The 17,682-nt window shown below is 37.0% G+C and overlaps 1 long non-coding RNA gene across 1 annotated transcript; it reads left to right on the top strand.

The window, feature by feature from the left end:
- Window positions 1-6,287: 6,287 nt before the first annotated feature.
- Window positions 6,288-17,329, top strand: LOC144556454 (uncharacterized). Its single transcript, XR_013512456.1, has 3 exons — window positions 6,288-6,493; window positions 6,628-6,712; window positions 17,091-17,329. It is a non-coding gene; the product is annotated as an uncharacterized LOC144556454 (long non-coding RNA).
- Window positions 17,330-17,682: the final 353 nt, after the last annotated feature.

Raw genomic sequence — 17,682 nt, 5'->3', positions numbered from 1 at the left:
TGACAACATTCACTCTTGGTTAGTACCGATAATTGAGTTGTGGTTTTGCTTATATAGATGGAGTATTTCTTCAATTGGGATGCTTTCTTGGATCGGCACGCATGCAACAGCCATGGCTTCCTCGCGATTCGCTTGTAAGATAAGTTTCTTCACACTATATCTCCTCTATTCTTCTTGCACGGCTCATTTCTTCTGCTTGTACCTATTTCGTGTACATAACCGGTAGAAGTCAGCAAAAGCTGACTTGGCCGTTACTTGTTTGAGCTGATAGGTCTAGGTTATAGTTTTTTTTACTTGGTTAGGTCTGACAACATTCACTCTTCTTTAGTACCGATAATTGAGTTGTGCTTTTGCTAATATAGATGGAGTATTTCTTTAATTCGGATGGTTTCTTGGACCAGCACGCATGCAACAGCCATGGCTTCCTCGCGGTTCGCTTGTAAGATAAGTTTCCTTCACACTATATCACTTCTACTCTTGTTGCACGGCTTATTTTTTCTGCTTGTAGCTGTTTCGTGTACATAACCGGTAGAAGTCAGCAAAAGCTGACTTGGACATTACTTGTTTGAGCTGATAGGTCTAGGTTATAGTTTTTTTTAGCTGGTCAGATCTGACAACATTCACTCTTGGTTAGTACCGATAATTGAGTTGTGGTTTTGCTTATGTAGATGGAGTATTTCTTCAATTGGGATATTTTCTTGGATCGGCACGCATGCAACAGCCATGGCTTCCTCGCGATTCGCTTGTAAGATAAGTTTCCTTCACACTATATCTCCTCTATTCTTCTTGCACGGCTCATTTCTTCTGCTTGTAGCTGTTTCGTGTACATAACCGGTAGAAGTCAGCAAAAGCTGACTTGGCCGTTACTTGTTTGGGCTGATAGGTCTAGGTTATAGTTTTATTTAGGTGGTCAGATCTGACAACATTCACTCTTCTTTAATACCGATAATTGAGTTGTGCTTTTGCTAATGTAGATGGAGTATTTCTGCAATTGGGATGGTTTCTTGGACCAGCACGCATGCAACAGCCATGGCTTCCTCGCGGTTCACTTGTAAGATAAGTTTCCTTCACACTAGATCCCTTCTATTCTTGTTGCACGGCTTATATCCTCTGCTTGTTGCTGTTTCGTGTACATAACCGGGAGAAGTCAGCTTTTAGCTGACTTGGCCGTTACTTGTTTGAGCTGATAGGTCTAGGTTATAGTTTTTTTTAGCTGGTCGGATCTGACAACATTCACTCTTGGTTAGTACCGATAATTGAGTTGTGGTTTTGCTTATGTAGATGGATTATTTCTTCAATTGGGATGCTTTCTTGGATCGACACGCATGCAACAGCCATGGCTTCCTCGCGATTCGCTTGTAAGATAAGTTTCCTTCATACTATATCTCCTCTATTCTTCTTGCACGGCTCATTTCTTCTGCTTGTAGCTGTTTCGTGTACATAACCGGTAGAAGTCAGCAAAAGCTGACTTGGCCGTTGCTTGTTTGAGCTGATAGGTCTAGGTTATATTTTTGTTGAGGTGGTCAGATCTCACAACCTTCACTCTTGGTTAGTACTGATAATTGAGTTGTACTTTTGTTTATGTAGATGGAGTTTTTCTTGAAGTGGGATGCTTTCTTGGACCAGCACTCATGCAACAACCATGGCTTCCTCGCGTTTCGCTTGTAAGATAAGTTTACTTCACAATATGTCCCCTCTATTTTTGTTGCACGGCTTATTTCTTTTGCTTGTGGCTGTTTCGTGTACATAATCGGTAGAAGTCAGCCAAAGCTGACTTGGTCGTTACTTGTTTGAGCTGATAGGTTTAGGTTATAGTTTTTTTAGGTGGTCAGATCTCACAACATTAACTCTTGGTTAGTACTGATAATTGAGTTGTACTTTTGTTTATGTAGATGGAGCTTTTCTTGAAGTGAGATTTTTTCTTGGTCCGGCACGCATGCAACAACCATGGCTTTCTTGCGGTTTCATTTGTAAGATAACTTCATTCACAATATATTCCTTCTTTTTTTGTTGCATGACTTATTTCTTCTCCTTGTGGCTATTTCGTGTACATAATCGATAGAAGTCAGCCAAAGCTGACTTGACCGTTACTTGTTTGAGCTGATAGGAATAGGTTATTTTTAGGTGGTCAGATCTCACATCCTTCACCCTTGGTTAGTACCGATAATTGAGTTGTATTTTTGTTTATGTGGATGGAGCTTTTCTTGAAGTATGATGATTTCTTGGCACGGCACGCATGCGATAACCATGGCTTCTTTGTGGTTTAGCTTGTAAGATAAGTTTTATTCACAATATATTCCGTCTTTTTTTGTTGCACGGCTTATTTCTTCAACTTGTGGCTATTTCGTGTACATAACTAGTAGAAGTCGGCCAAAGCTGACTTAACTGTTATTTGTTTGAGCTGATAGGTCTATGTTATAGTTTTTTTAGATGGTCAGATATCACAACATTCACTCTTGGGTAGTACCGATAATTGAGTTGTTATTTTGTTTATGTAGATGGAACTTTTCTTGAAGTGGGATGATTTCTTGGAACGACACGCATGCAACAACAATTATTTCTTTGCGGTTTCGCTTGTAAGATAAGTTTTCTTCACAATATATCATTTCTTTTTTTGTTGCACGGCTTGTTTCTTCTTCTTGTGGCTGTTTCGTGTAAATAACCGGTAGAAGTCAGTCAAAGCTGACTTGGCCGTTACTTGTTTGAGCTAAGTAAAGAAATAAAAGAAATTATAGGGATAGTTATAGGGATAATTATATATATGGCTATATATGAAATAAGAGTAGGGCTACTAATAATTAAGGTTCGGCTCAAATTAGGCTCGGCTCATTGAGAGAAGCAAAATGATTTGGCTCTAACTTGGCTCAATTCGGCTCGACTCGCGAGTTCACGAGCTGGCTCATATTTTTACTTCTTTAAGAATTATGTATATATATGCATGGTGCTGATTATATAACAATGACATTTTGCTTTAGCATTTGTGTTGGGTACGGGTACTGTAATTGCTCCAATTATGTATATATACCCGTATATTATCTATAACATGATTCTCGGAAAGGTCATAATAAATGAATTTAGTAACACCACGTCTTTACTATAGATGCGAATTTTCTAGTAGAACTAGCCATTACAAAAAACTAAAACAATTTTTTTTTTTTTTGAATAATCAGTTGAAGTATTTAAATTAATCTCAGAGGGTACATCATAGATTCATAGTGTTACAAACTTACAATGCTCTTAATTACATCTTAACAACTCTACAATTCATATTAATCCAAATTCTCTCAGCTTTTCCTCTGAGTCCCCCTTCCTTTGCTTCAGACCCGTTAACTCATCTCTGTGAGCAGAAATATATATTTACGTCAATTTCAGGTTTATTCGTGTTAAGAAAAGAAGACATCTAAATTGTATAATATACATACTATGTATATGCTCCTGTGTAGGGCTGGCAAAAAAATTTGTAGTTCGTGATTCGATTCGGGTTTGATTCGAGTTTAATTTGATTCGAAATGGGTTCGAATTGAAACAAACCAAATCAGGTTCGGTTCGAAATTAATTCAAACCAAACTCAAACCTAGCCTGGTTCGATCGAAATGGGTTCGCGAATTTTTATGGTTTGAATCTCATAATAACATCGGCCGTTCATTTATCTGATGAAATTCAAACCCAAGATAAAAAGTCATAATTTAACTTAGTCGACGCTTCATCGCTCTCAAATCTCAATAACCTAATTCTCTCTCCGTCTCTCCCTAACTCACTCTCCATCTCGCTCTAAAAGCTAGCCGACGCTCTCGACGATTGGCTGTCTCTCCTGTCATCACTCCTCTCTCCGGCCTAGACGGCTGTCTCTCCTCTCTCTTTGGCCATCTCTCCCCTCTCTCTTTGGCCGTCTCTCACCTTTCGGATTCTCAATTCATTAGATGGTCCGATCGAGTGAGCACTCAAGGTAGGGTTACTTACTTTACTGCATATTTCAGTTCTTGTACTTAATCATCTTTTTACGATTATTTGTTGTGATGTATTTTTTCATGAACAATTTTTCAACTTAAAAACACTCATTTCATACCGGTAAAAGGAAGCCATGTGAATTTTGTCCCGCGAGAAAAAAATAATGTATAAACTACCAGTATAACCAGGGTTGCTAAAAAATAATTTAGTTCGTGATTCAATTCAGGTTCGATTCGAAAAATGTGTAGTTCGCAATTAATTCAATTCGAAATGGGTTTAATTCGAAACGAATCAAATCAGGCTCAATTCGAATCTTATTCAAACTAAACTCAAATTTAGGGTAAGTTTGATTCTGTTCAATTCGTTGCCACCCCTACTCTGTGCATTCGTAATTCGAGCAAAAATTTATGGAAAAATAACTATTTCTTTTTACCATCTTTGCAAAAGATAACTATTTGACTATTCCTCAAAGATAAATTATTTAACCAATATTATTTTTAATTTTCAAATTTATCAATTTCACAAATGTAGTTTGTGGGACTATTTTGATATTTAATGCATGCATGAATTATAGAGAATGATTCGGCAGACTAATTAAACCTGTAGGATCAATTTGTTGATTTGCAAACCTGTTAAATTTAAAATTCTTAAAAAAAAAAATTATTTGGTTTATAATTTTTTAGAACATAAAAAAAAACGATTAAGAAAGAGTTCCGAATAATTCAAAGTGCGTAGTAAAAGTGAACTGAAAGTAAATGCAAAAGTTGTAGAAATTTTGAGTATCAGCAAAACTGTTGAATAAAATTCCTATAATAATTTCTTGCAGAGAATCTCAATTTTTTTAGTTAAAACTCTGTAATTATGTATTTCGTTTGTTCTTTTTCAAGACTTGAAACATGGTCCAATTTAACCAAGTTGAAAATAAACCTAGACAAATAAGTAAAAAGTATGAGCTGGCTCGCAAGCCGAGTCAAGTCGAGCCAAGTGTTTACATGAGCCGAGCCGAGCTTTTTATTTCAAAATGGAGCCGAGTTCGGCCTATTTTTCAGTTTCGAATCCGATTCGTTATGAATTATTGAGTCATTCAACTCATTGATTTGTGGGCCGGCTCGACTCATTAGCAGCCCTAAATAAGAGTTGTTTTATCTGTCAAATTTTTACCGCTTCCAAATATATAGGGATAATTTTGTTATGAAATTCAACTAAGGACAAAGCAATTAGTTTGAAAAGAGATTATATTTATATTAAGGATTCCATTCCCTTAACTTCTCTTGAAAGAAACTTCATTAAACTGCTCAACGTACATACATAGAATATTGTTTCTAGCATTAAAATTGAAGCTGCTACCTACACTAAATATTGGGGAGATTTAATTGCATCTCGTTGGAATTGAGGCACTTCAGTTTTCATCAGTAAATGTTTTGTCTTTTACTATTTGTTTTTAGTGTGTAACTTTTTATGGTAAAACTGTAAAGAATTTACGAGGATCATGTCCAGCAATATTTTAGTTCGAAGAGTTGGATAAAGATATATACTCTATATATATATATTAGTGGCCGTTTGAATTTTGCATTTCAGTTCGATTTATTTATGCATGCTTAGCTCAGCTGGATCATTCATTATATATATATTGTATTTAGATTCAATATTTTTTTAATATTCATGAATATTGTTAAATAAATATTTTTTATGAGAATTTATTTTTATTATCTTGTAATATATTCCGTTGCAATGCGCACGCGCACATGCACAATACTAGAATAAAAATATGTATACGTGTAAATTGTACTTTTAAAATTGATATATCTTCATTCTCCTTGTTTCTATCCTTTTTACTGGATCTTTATTTATTTTTTTCAATTTTAGAGAAAAAATAATGAAAAATATTAAAATACAGGTCGAGAAAGATAAAAAGTTGAATTATTTTATTTTTGCAATATGATTAGTTATTTGACATATAACACTTAAAGCAAAACTAAGCTCACATTGAATGTGAGTAAATTGAGCACTGTTGGAGGAAATTGGAGCATGACAGTATTTGCACGAGACTAATTAATCAACCTAAACGTCCGTTTTTTACAACATTGCTATGGAGTCAGGACCTGCTGGGAGCTCAAAGCCAAGGTGAGGTTACCAATCATTTATCGATAAAATGAAAGTTTGAGAGTTCACACGGCACGGCACGGCACGGCACGGCACGACAGTGATTGAGTGACAGGGATCCTCTAATGTAACAAAAATTAATTGTGAAGTTAGATCTCAAATTTCACGGGTCTCTTTAATATTCGTGCCAGTGACCCCATGGGAATATGGCATCCCCACACCCCACATGCACTTTGTCTTGTCCTCATTTATTCATCGGCGGTTTCACTGAGCAGATTGGCTTCCCACTAATTCAATTCTCACTTCTCACCTTCTTCCCTTCCAAGTTCCAACTACAGAGAAATTAAAATCCAGAAGACCCCTAAAAGAGGCGATCACAAATGATATATATGCAGTGCCTCAGTGCAATTTTTCTTCGTATAATTAATTAAGCCTGAAAGAGGTGTCACATAATTAAGCCTGAAATCTTTCTTTCTTCGTATATACTTTGATTGTAATCTAATCTAAGACTATCCATGGGGTTAATTAATTATCATTTCTTAAGTCTAATATTTGCACATATTTTTTGTTTGACAGCTTCTGCACCTCTCTCTTCTCACAGGAACTTGGAGATTAATTGAATATAAGAGGCAAACTAATCTCTTCTCTTATAACTTATAAGGTAAAATTTTTGTCTTCTCTTGAATCTTTCTTTCTGTGTTTTATTATAATTAATCTTTTTCTATTTTGTATCGTATTATTTATAATAACTTGTATTACTATTTTATGATTATTGTGATGATTAATACTTACAATATCATGTTTCATAACTATTAGTTTCTAATTAACCTTCAAAAGAAAATTATTGGTTTCTAATTTTTAGTATTATATATGTTACGGTCAATTTAATATTTAAGACGCATTTAGTATGGAGTTTATTGGTAATTTAATAATGGAAGAGAGAACATTTATGTCAAAATTATGAAATTCTTATTGATTTTATCCTGTCATTTATTCTCATCTTTCTCACGGTTAGAAATGTACTAATAGATCAAAATATTTTTGGGCCGTAACTAACAGTTAATTATGAAATTATAATATGGATTAAGTCTTATTGGATTGCATGCATCAATGTATAGGCTTGAAATTTCTGTTCTCTGATCTGATCTAATATAATAATATTAGGATAAGAATTTCTGATTAGGTGTGATCAAGTGGCACAATCTGATGGGTGTTGTATTATAAATTAATACACGTAGATGATCAGTTTTGGATATAACTTAGAACTATACGTTTTCGGATAAGACAGAAATGACAGAAAAATGATATAAAAAAATAATGGAAAAACATAATTTCGGTTTTATTGGATTAAACCAAAAATTTGATATGGCTGAGATTGCCCTATTTCAGAAACTGAGAGAGAGAAAGAGAAAGAGAAAGAGAAAGACAAAAGGGGACTCTCAGATGACAGGAGCAATAAGCACTCACTAACGCACTAACGCACCTTATGATTAGAATTTGACAGGAGCAATAAGCACATTGTACTCGAAACTGTTAGTGGGCTTGGATATCAAAACTTGGGTATAATAACAAAGCTGGAAACTAATTTCTTGGTTCTACAAACTGATCACAAGCCAAATCTTATATGAAGTAACACAAATATTGATGTTTAATAGGAAAATATTCGAATCGTTCATTACAAATTTTAAATCTACCATTAATTTGCCCATGAATTTCCAAATTGACCCATATTCTTAGAATTTGCTCAATTTTTGACTGAAATCATATTTTAAATAGCTTCAGAGAATACATTCTCTCCATTTTATAATAGAACTAAGTAAAGAAATAAAATAAATTATATTTATAATTATAGGGATAATTATATGGTACTATATATGAAATAAGAGTAGGGCTGCTAATGATTAAGGTTCGGTTTAAACTCAGCTCGGCTCAATGAGAGAAGCAAAATGATTCGACTCAGCTCATGTAAACACTTGGCTCGATTCGACTCGGCTTGTGAGCTCACGAGCCGGCTCATATTTTTACTTCTTTAAGAATTATGTATATATATATGCCTGGTGCTGATTATATAACAATGACATTTTGCTTTAGCATTTGTGTTGGGTACGGGTACTGTAATTGCTCCAATTATGTATATATACCCGTATATTATATGTAACATGATTCTCGGAAAGGTCATAATAAATGAATTTATAGTAACACCACGTCTTTGCTATAATTAAATTACTCGCACTTTCCAATTGTATTCCTATATAGATGCGAATTTTCTAGTAGAACTAGCGCAATACAAAAAACTAAAACAACCTCAGAAATATATATTTACGTCAATTTCAGGTTTATTCGTGTTAAGAAAAGAAGACATCTAAATTGTATAATATACATACTATGTATATGCTCCAGTGCATTCGTAATTCGCGCAGAAATTTATGGAAAAAATAACTATTTTTTTTACCATCTTTGCAGAAGATAACTATTTGACTATTTCTCAATGATAAATTATTTAACCAATATTCTTTTTTATTTTCAAATTTATCAATTTCACAAATATAGTTTGTGGGGCTATTAATTTTGATATTTAATGCATGCATGAATTACAGAGAATGATTCCACAGACTAAACCCGTAGAATCAATTTGTTGATTTGCAAACCTGTTAAATTTAAAATTCTTAAAAAAAAAATTATTTGGTTTATAATTTTTTAGAACATAAAAAAAAACGATTAAGAAAGAGTTCCGAATAATTCAAAGTGCGTAGTAAAAGTGAACTGAAAGTAAATGCAAAAGTTGTAGAAATTTTGAGTATTAGCAAAACTGTTGAATAAAATTTCTATAATAATTTCTTGCAGAGAATCTCAATTTTTTTTTAGTTAAAACTCTGTAATTATATCTTTCGTTTGTTCTTTTTCAAGACTTGAAACATGGTCCAATTTAACGAAGTTGAAAATAAACCTAGACAAATAAGTAAAAGTATGAGCTGGCTTGCAAGCCGAGTCAAGTCGAGCCAAGTGTTTACATGAGCTGAGCCGAGCCGAGTTCGGCCTTTTTTCAGTTTCGAATCCGATTCGTTATGAATTATTGAGCCATTCAACTTATTGATTTGTGAGCCGGCTCGACTCATTAGCAGCCCTAAATAAGAGTTCTTTTATCTGTCAAATTTTTACAGCTTCCAAATATAATTATAGGGATAATTTTTTTATGAAATTCAACTAAGGACAAAGCAATTAGTTTGAAAAGAGATTATATATATATTAAGGATTCCCTTTCCTTATCTTTTCTTGAAAGAAACTTCATTAAATTACTCAACGTACATACATTTGAGAAATTAATATACTCAAGATACAATTAGGATTTATCATTAATTTGTCTTTCCGTTTTTTAGTTTAATTTCATCGTTAATGATGTCTTGCATTTTGTTTCCTCTACCTCTGTACTAGCATTTTGTTTCCTCGATTTAAATGAACACCTTATTTAATGAATTATCTGATTTGTTCTGTCAACATTTCCTTAATTTAAAGCAATTCAGACTTCATGATCAGCCACAGAAACCATAAAATAAGATGGGGTATCTCCAAATATGGAAGATTTGCATTGAGGGGCAGTTAATAGAAAGACGACGACTTATAAGGGCAAGGACACATCGTTAAATTCAGTATCATATAACAAGTTGTAAATTGGTAGGTAAAATGTCAGAATTTCAGATCAAACTATTTTAAACCGAACGGTCCAAATTAATTTTTAGTTCCCATTTAAAAAATATACGTCAAACAATCTGAATATAAAAACAGATTAAGAGAAAAATATGCATTGCATCGAACAAATTTGACAGATGTTACACAAACATTACATCATTTAATCCTATTATGTATAATCTCTAAAGCCATAACAAAACTAAAACACAAATAATGACATAAAAAGTATAGACTTTGAAGAAATATATTAATTTCAACAATTTTTCATTATGGTACATAGACCGATTTTGCGATGGAGAAAGAAAAACAGGCGATTGGAGAGGCGATTGGAGCAGCCAATGGCAGGAGGACACCACCACCGACTGACAACATTCTCAGAGAGAAAACCTTGCTACAGATTTTCGAGGAGGCTATGGAGCAGCCGTCCAGAGAGTTAGAAGATGCATTGAAGGAGTTGCCAAAACAACATGGGAAAACCAACTTCTCCATTAATGAGACAGCTCAGGGAGGGAGAGAGATGGGTAACACTACCCACGCCGCTTACAATCAAAAGGTACAGAGAAAAACAGGAGTTATGAGGGACACAGGAACCGAGGCAAAGGAGAAAGTTGGGCAATTCCAACGGGCAGAGAGGGCATTCAAACCTTCAACAACCAATGGAGCTCACCTTAATGGTGGATGGCAGCAGGTAATTTCAAAAAGGAATAAGAAGTTAAGAGACAAGACTTCTCAACAAGCACCTAAGAGTTTCTCTACACAAGTACACCCAGAATTTACGAAAGCCATCAGAGAACGTAGGTGCTTTAGATGCCTAGCAACAGGACATCAAAGGGCACAGTGTAGGGAGCCACCAAAATGTTTCAAGTGCCATAAATCCGGCCATTACTCCACCAGCTGCAAATCACTTATAAAACCACCAAATCTCAAAGCAGAACCAAATAAACAAAGAGTAGAATACAAAAAGAGAAACACGCATCAAACCTTTGCTGATTGTTTTAAAAAAAAACCACAAATGGAACTCATAGAGGAGTTCTGGAATGAGAGACCTGACGAGGAGGATGTTTACCTCTCTTCGACTCATGTGCTAAGGCCAACTAATGAGTATCTACTTAGTTCAGCATATGTTACCATTGAAAGGGGGCAACAGAGTGCAGAACTTCCATGGCAAATCAAACAAACCCTGGTGCGAGCTCATGGAGGTCGTATAGATCAGTATCAAATGTTCAAACTAGACGACACTGAATACCTGTTGGTATGTGTCAATGAACAAACTCTGACTGCGGTTATCCAGCGAGCGCCATACGAAATCCAGCCAGCAGGAGTAAGGATAAAACTCACCAAATGGACCCGCACATCGGGTATGTCCTTCACACCAAATGCGTACGAGGCCTGGATCAAGCTTATCGGGCTGCCGTACCAGTTGTGGAATGACGAGGAGATCCGCAAGGTCGTAGCAAGGGTAGGCAACATGAGATACGCAATGCCTTACGGCATTCACTCGGGTCAGTTTGAGCATATCACAATCCAAATGGACACTAAACACCCAAGTAATATCCCAAAATTTCTAAGGGTAAGAATTGGGGATTTCTCAAGGAGGGTGAGGGTTCAGCTGCTAGGATGGCGGGTCGGTCATGACGGGTACTTCCCACCGCCGGTGCCGCCGAATCAAACACGCCCGTCTACGATTCGGTATATTCCCTACCAGCAAGTACACCGCCGCCGGCCATCCCCACGCACTGACATTTCTGAAGAATCAGGTAACAGCAATGGCTCAGTAAATGGCTCACAATGGGTAACCGGTGTTAAAGCAACATTGGCAGCCAACGCCAATAAGGAAGAAAAAAGGAGTCTAAATGGAAACAAACCAAGCAAGATCAGAGTGGGATCCAAACCCGTTTGGAAGCCTAAACTCCGATCAAAAACAAAGGCAATAAGTGGCAACCGAGCAGCAACCAAGCAATGGATCGAAGTGGTGAAAAGAAACAAACCAACACCAACTACACCAAAGGTAACAAATCTGATTTTCACATTCAATCCGAAAGAAATGGGAGAAATACTGGTTCTATGGGGAAAGGAAGTCATCTCCAAAATTACCTACCAACCGTACAAGGAACTTTCACGCATCAGACAGGTACTAGGTTTCTACCCAGGCTATAATATTTTGCAGGGGATGAAAATCAGTTTGTTGCAGGGAACAAACATGCGCATTAAAAGCGCATTAATGGCACAGCTGTGTACACCCCAGCAGCAACTACTTGAGTCAAACCAAGGGAGTAATGGGCCTCAGATGCATCAACAAAACCAAGTTAGTTTAGATTTCGGTTTTGGGCCTCAAGAGGAACAAAATCCAGCAGATAATGGGCCCCAAGAACTCGGGCCTCAAGAGCAGCAACTCGACCTCTGCCTTCCTGAGCTCCAATCCGGGCCTAAAGAACTGTCATTCGGCCCCTCCCAAGATGGGCCCCAAGAACAGCAGGTGCCGCTAGGCCTTTATTTTTCTGCAGAGGAAGATATCGGGCCACCGCCTGGGTTTGAGAATGGTCCGCTCTACATGGCAATTGTCGCCAACCAGAATGCAGAGCAAGTGAGGCGTAGCCCCAGGCTGTCAGAGAAAAACAAGGGGCCTTACATTACCGCCGTTGATAAAGCTCGCCGTCTCAAGGAGAATCAAGAGATTAACACCCCGATCAAAGCAAAGCAAGTGAAGAAGCATTATAATCAGGCAGATTACACCTATCTCGAGACCCTAAACCCGCTAACTGACACCCAAGCGGTATTGGTAGTTACAACGGCTGGTATTGGGATAGATGATAAAATGGAAGATCAGCTACGCAAGTTAGTCACCTTGGAACCGCCGGCTCAGAGTCAGGGTAATGCCTGAAGGACCTGCAAAGGTGCAATTCGAGTCATTTTGTCTCCATGATTAATGTCTTTTTGTACCAGGAAGGGAATAGTGCTCGAACCATCACTATAGTACCGATAAGTATTTACTTTCAGTCAGTAATTGTAGTTCAAAATGTAAGAGTAGTGGGAGATCAAAGTTGTAGCAAGAGGTCCTTTGCTGGCTGGACTCAGTGCCAGACCAGTAGAAAGGAATTTTTGGATCTTTGTAATCTTGTGAAGCAACTGTTGGATTCTGTGAACTTGAGAAAGACAAAATGTAAGGTCACCAGTGTTATGATAATGAAATTATGCTTTTCCCTTTACATTGTGTGCTCATCATTGAGATCTTGTATCCCAAATCGGGTACAACACTACAAAAGCATCACAGTCACAGAATTGCACAAGAGACCAAAATTGTTTAAATGAATTATAAACCATCTTACAAATTCATTTCTTGGAATGTGAGAGGGGCTAATGAAAGGGAAAAACGGTTGGCAATAAGACAAACAATTATTTTGGAAAATCCAGACATGGTATGCCTACAGGAAACAAAAATAGCAGACATGTCTGACCGAATGGCAAAAGAATTATGCGGGAGGAAATTGGACCAATTCACAACTCGAGATGCAGAAGGCACTCGGGGGGGAATTTTCATAGCATGGACCACAAGGAAATTCTCACTTATTAGCACCACTATAAGAACATATTCCTTGTCCCTACTGTTCAAAAATCTTGAAGACTCTTCCACATTCCTCTATACAGGAGTGTATGGACCATCTGTAAGAATAAATAGACCAAGCTTTTTTGAGGAACTGAAAGACCTTAAACCCGTTAACAGCATACCTTGGATTTTAAATGGTGACTTTAATGTAACCATGAGAAATGAAGAAAGAAATAACCCAACTTCAGATTGGAGAGGAACACTCACCTTTGCAAGGTTAGTGTCAGAGTTGGAGCTTCTAAACATTACACTGCAGGGAAGAAAATTCACGTGGTCAAATGAAAGAGAAGACCCCTCAATGGCTAAATTAGACAGATTTTTGATCTCGGAGGAATGGAATAATAAATTCCCTAACTCTCAACAACAATCACTGGCCAATACCTCTTCGGACCACTGCCCTATCTTATACACTGCACAAACTCAATTCCAAAAAACCAACCTATTTCGGTTTGAGAACTGTTGGCTTCAATTTCCAGAATTAGATGAAGTAGTAGCAAAACTATGGGAACAAGAGGGAGAGGCAAACACACCAACACAACTAAACCATAAGCTCCAAGCTTTACAAAAAGAGATCAAAATCTGGGCAGCAGCTAGGGTCGGCTCAATTAAAGCACAAATCAAAGTATGTAGAGAATTTATAGGGTGGTTAGACAAGGCTAAGGAAACAAGAAGTGCTACCCTATTAGAAAAATTCATAGCTTGTCAAATTAAGAAAAGATACACTGATCTATCAATTCTTGAAGAAGACATATGGAAGCAGCGAGCAAAGTTGAGGTGGGAATTAAAAGGCGATAAAAATACACGATATTTCCACACGGTAGCCTCAACCTCAAAGAGAAAGAATACAATAATGCACATTGAATGGAATGGGCAGCAGTTCTCTGACCAGAGAGCAAAGGCGGATGCTTTTTTCCAATTTTACAAGGAGCTCATGGGCAAGTCATCAGCACCGACACCAACCATCTGTTGGGACAATTTGTATGGTGAAGAACGACACGAGCTGCAAGCTCTACAGGATCCGATAATGGTTCAGGAGGTACAACAGGTCATACAAACTTGGCCAAGGAACAAGAGCCCGGGCCCCGACGGATTTACGGGAGAGTTCTATACCAAATATCAAAACATATTGATTAGAGATATTCATGCGGTACTCTCACACATCACAACAACTGGAGATTCATTACACCCTCTAAACACTTCACACATCATCCTTATTCCCAAAAAAGAAACATCTCTACACCCACAAGACTATAGACCAATTAGCTTAATACACGGGATGCAAAGGATTTTCTCTAAAATTCTTGCAAACCGGGTTCAGCAATACATACCCCGACTGGTGAGTGAAGAGCAAACTGGATTTATAAAGAATAGACAAATTGCGGAGGGATTCATCTATGCTCAACATGCACTACATAACTCTCAACAGAACAAGATTCCGTTAGCAATTTTCAAAGCGGATGTCCATAAAGCATTCGATACAATAAGTTGGGAATACTTAATCAAGGTACTAAAGAATCTAAACTTCCCGAGCAATTGGCTCCTCTGGATAGAGAACTCAGTATTGAAAGGCACTTCACAAATACTCATCAATGGGCTATTAGGAAAAAAAATAACACTCAAACGGGGAGTACGGCAGGGAGACCCACTATCACCCTTCTTATTTATAATTGCTATGGATTTTATAAATAGATGGGTCTCTAAGTTAAAGGCAACAGGGGCAATCAGGCTGCCATATCCCGGCATGTCCCCGTGTCTGCTATATGCGGACGACACACTATTTTTCCTAAAACCAGATTTGCGTCAGGTACAAATCCTAAAGATAGTTCTAACAGCTTTTGAAAGCATCTCAGGTTTAGCAGTCAACATGAACAAGTCCGAACTGGTGACAGCTATCACATCTCAAGAAACGGGAACTGAACTTGCACTTGCAATGGGGTGTAAACTAGGAGAGTTCCCGATGAAGTACCTTGGCTTACCACTGTCTAACAAAAAGCTAAACAAAACTGCTTATCTACCCCTCATCCAAAAGTTCAGTAACCGACTAGAAGGGTGGGCCGCGAGAAATCTGTCAATTGCCGGCAGATTGATACTGCTCAATGCAGTGCTCTCGGCGCTTCCAACCTATTATATGTCATGTCTCAAGTTGCCAGTTTGGGTCATAAAGGAGATAGACAGAATTAGGCGACATTTCTTATGGCATGGGGCCACGCAAGAAAGAAGGAAACTCAACCTTGCTAATTGGGAATTGGTTTGCAAACCAAAGAAACTGGGAGGTTTAGGAGTCATGGATTTGACCGTATTTAACAATGCCATGCTAGCTAAATGGTATTGGCAATGGACCAATCCGGAGAAAAGATTATGGAAAACAATTTTCCAACAGACGAACCAAACTCTCTGGCCAGTACCGAAGTCAAAATTTTTCAATATAACCCTAAAGGCTGTGTATAGTTTCATGGATACATCAATTATGAGAATAGTGGGAAAAGGAGACTCAATTTTATTCTGGGGCCACAATTGGGGAATTGGAATATTAAAGCACGAATTCAAAATACTATACTCATATGCAATAGACCAGAACCAGTCTATAGCACAGATGTCGGGTGCAAGGAACATCCGAGAACTATTCAGAGGAGTTCTATCTGAAGAGGCAGAACAGGAACTCACCCAACTAATTCAGAATATGCATCAGCAAACAATCATGCTTACCAGCAACCCAGATGAAGTGAGATGGAAGTGGACTCCTTCATCACAGTTCAGTGTCAGCTCGTACTACCATGCCTTTATACATGCTCCAACCATCAGGTCTCAAGTTCACAAAATCTGGAAAATTAAAGCCCCACCTAGAATGCAAGTCTTCTCATGGTTAATGATGCAAAACAAGATATTAACAATAGATAACTTAATGAAGCATGGCTGGACCATGGTTAACAGATGTATCATGTGCAGGAATCAATTAGAATCAGTAATACACCTTTTTGAGGAATGCACAGTTACAATAGAAATATACCGCAAATTAGCATTAACCATGGGGATGAAGTTACCTACAAGGCATGCAAGGAAGGCACTCATCACCAATGAGATCAACAAGGAGGAAAAATCACTGCTACTAATAGCGCAATTCGTTGTTTGGAGGGAAAGATGCTCAAGAATCTTCACTGACAAATCAATCCAAACTGAAACGCTCATACAACAAGTGCGTGATCAATGGATGATCACTATGAAGACAAATAGCCACACAGCATAGGCGGCAAAGAAAAAGAAAATGGGGGGCTGTCAAGGACACACTAACAAGAGATAATGGGTAGAAGGTGGCTGCTGGTACGGGTCCAGAGGTCACTGGTACGCTTGCTGGTACGCTTACTGGTACGCAGCAGAAAACGCATCAAGCTTTTGGGTGAATTCTGTTGAATTATCACTGGTGCAGCAAAAGGAAGAACCAGGGGCCTTTTTCATAAAATTTACAGTCCCAAATTTTCTGTTTTATTTTGAAAAAAAAAAAAATATATATATATATATATATCTTCTTATTACTTTACTGCATTCTTGTTTATTTGGGCTCACCTGTTTGAGCCTCCTACCTTTTGTTGTGTTTTCACTGTTACAAAACTCTTGTAATATTTTTACCAATATTAATGAAGTAAATATGGACCTGATCCATATTTTTTCTCAAAAAACAATTTTTCATTATGTTTGTTATCATTTGTTCATCCTCTAACATCAATTAATAGACTAAATCGTTGCTTCTTAGGTCGAAGAAATTAACCATTGCAATGAGCAACCATCAAAAGAGAGGTGATGTTGCAGAGTTGGTCGGACGACTACTGAAACGCCTTAAACTAGCCAAGGAGCAAGTTCCTGAAAATTCAGAGATGGGGAAAATCATCGAACAAATGAGCATAGAGGTTGTAAAGATAAAATATATTCTTGATAGTGGAGACTATAATACATTATTCCTCTAAGTACGGATACAGTAGCACGAGTACTGTTGCGCGGGTACTAAAATAATTATTCTTATATATGTGCTAATTAAGATAAATTAGAAAATTATTTCTTTTCAGATTTGTTAGTACACCACGAGCACAAAAAATTATAACTTGCAAGTAGAATATAGATTTGAAATCTAATATTTTCGACATGATTTCATTGAATATAACCTTTTTTTGTTAAATAATATTTATTATATTTATGCGTAAAAGAAATGAAGTTTTGTATACTTTTTTTTTTGTTAAATAAATAGAATCTAGTCGATCGCCAATTCCGCCTCCAGGCCATCTTGCTCGTAAACAATGGATGATTATTTTTTATTATTTTTAAAAATAATTTGAGGACTTAATGAACGG

The sequence above is a fragment of the Carex rostrata genome, chromosome 7 (assembly GCF_964058835.1).
Source record: "Carex rostrata chromosome 7, lpCarRost1.2, whole genome shotgun sequence".
NCBI lineage: Eukaryota > Viridiplantae > Streptophyta > Magnoliopsida > Poales > Cyperaceae > Carex > Carex rostrata.
Note: the sequence above shows the minus strand (reverse complement) of the source record. Positions and strands in the feature narration are given on the sequence as shown.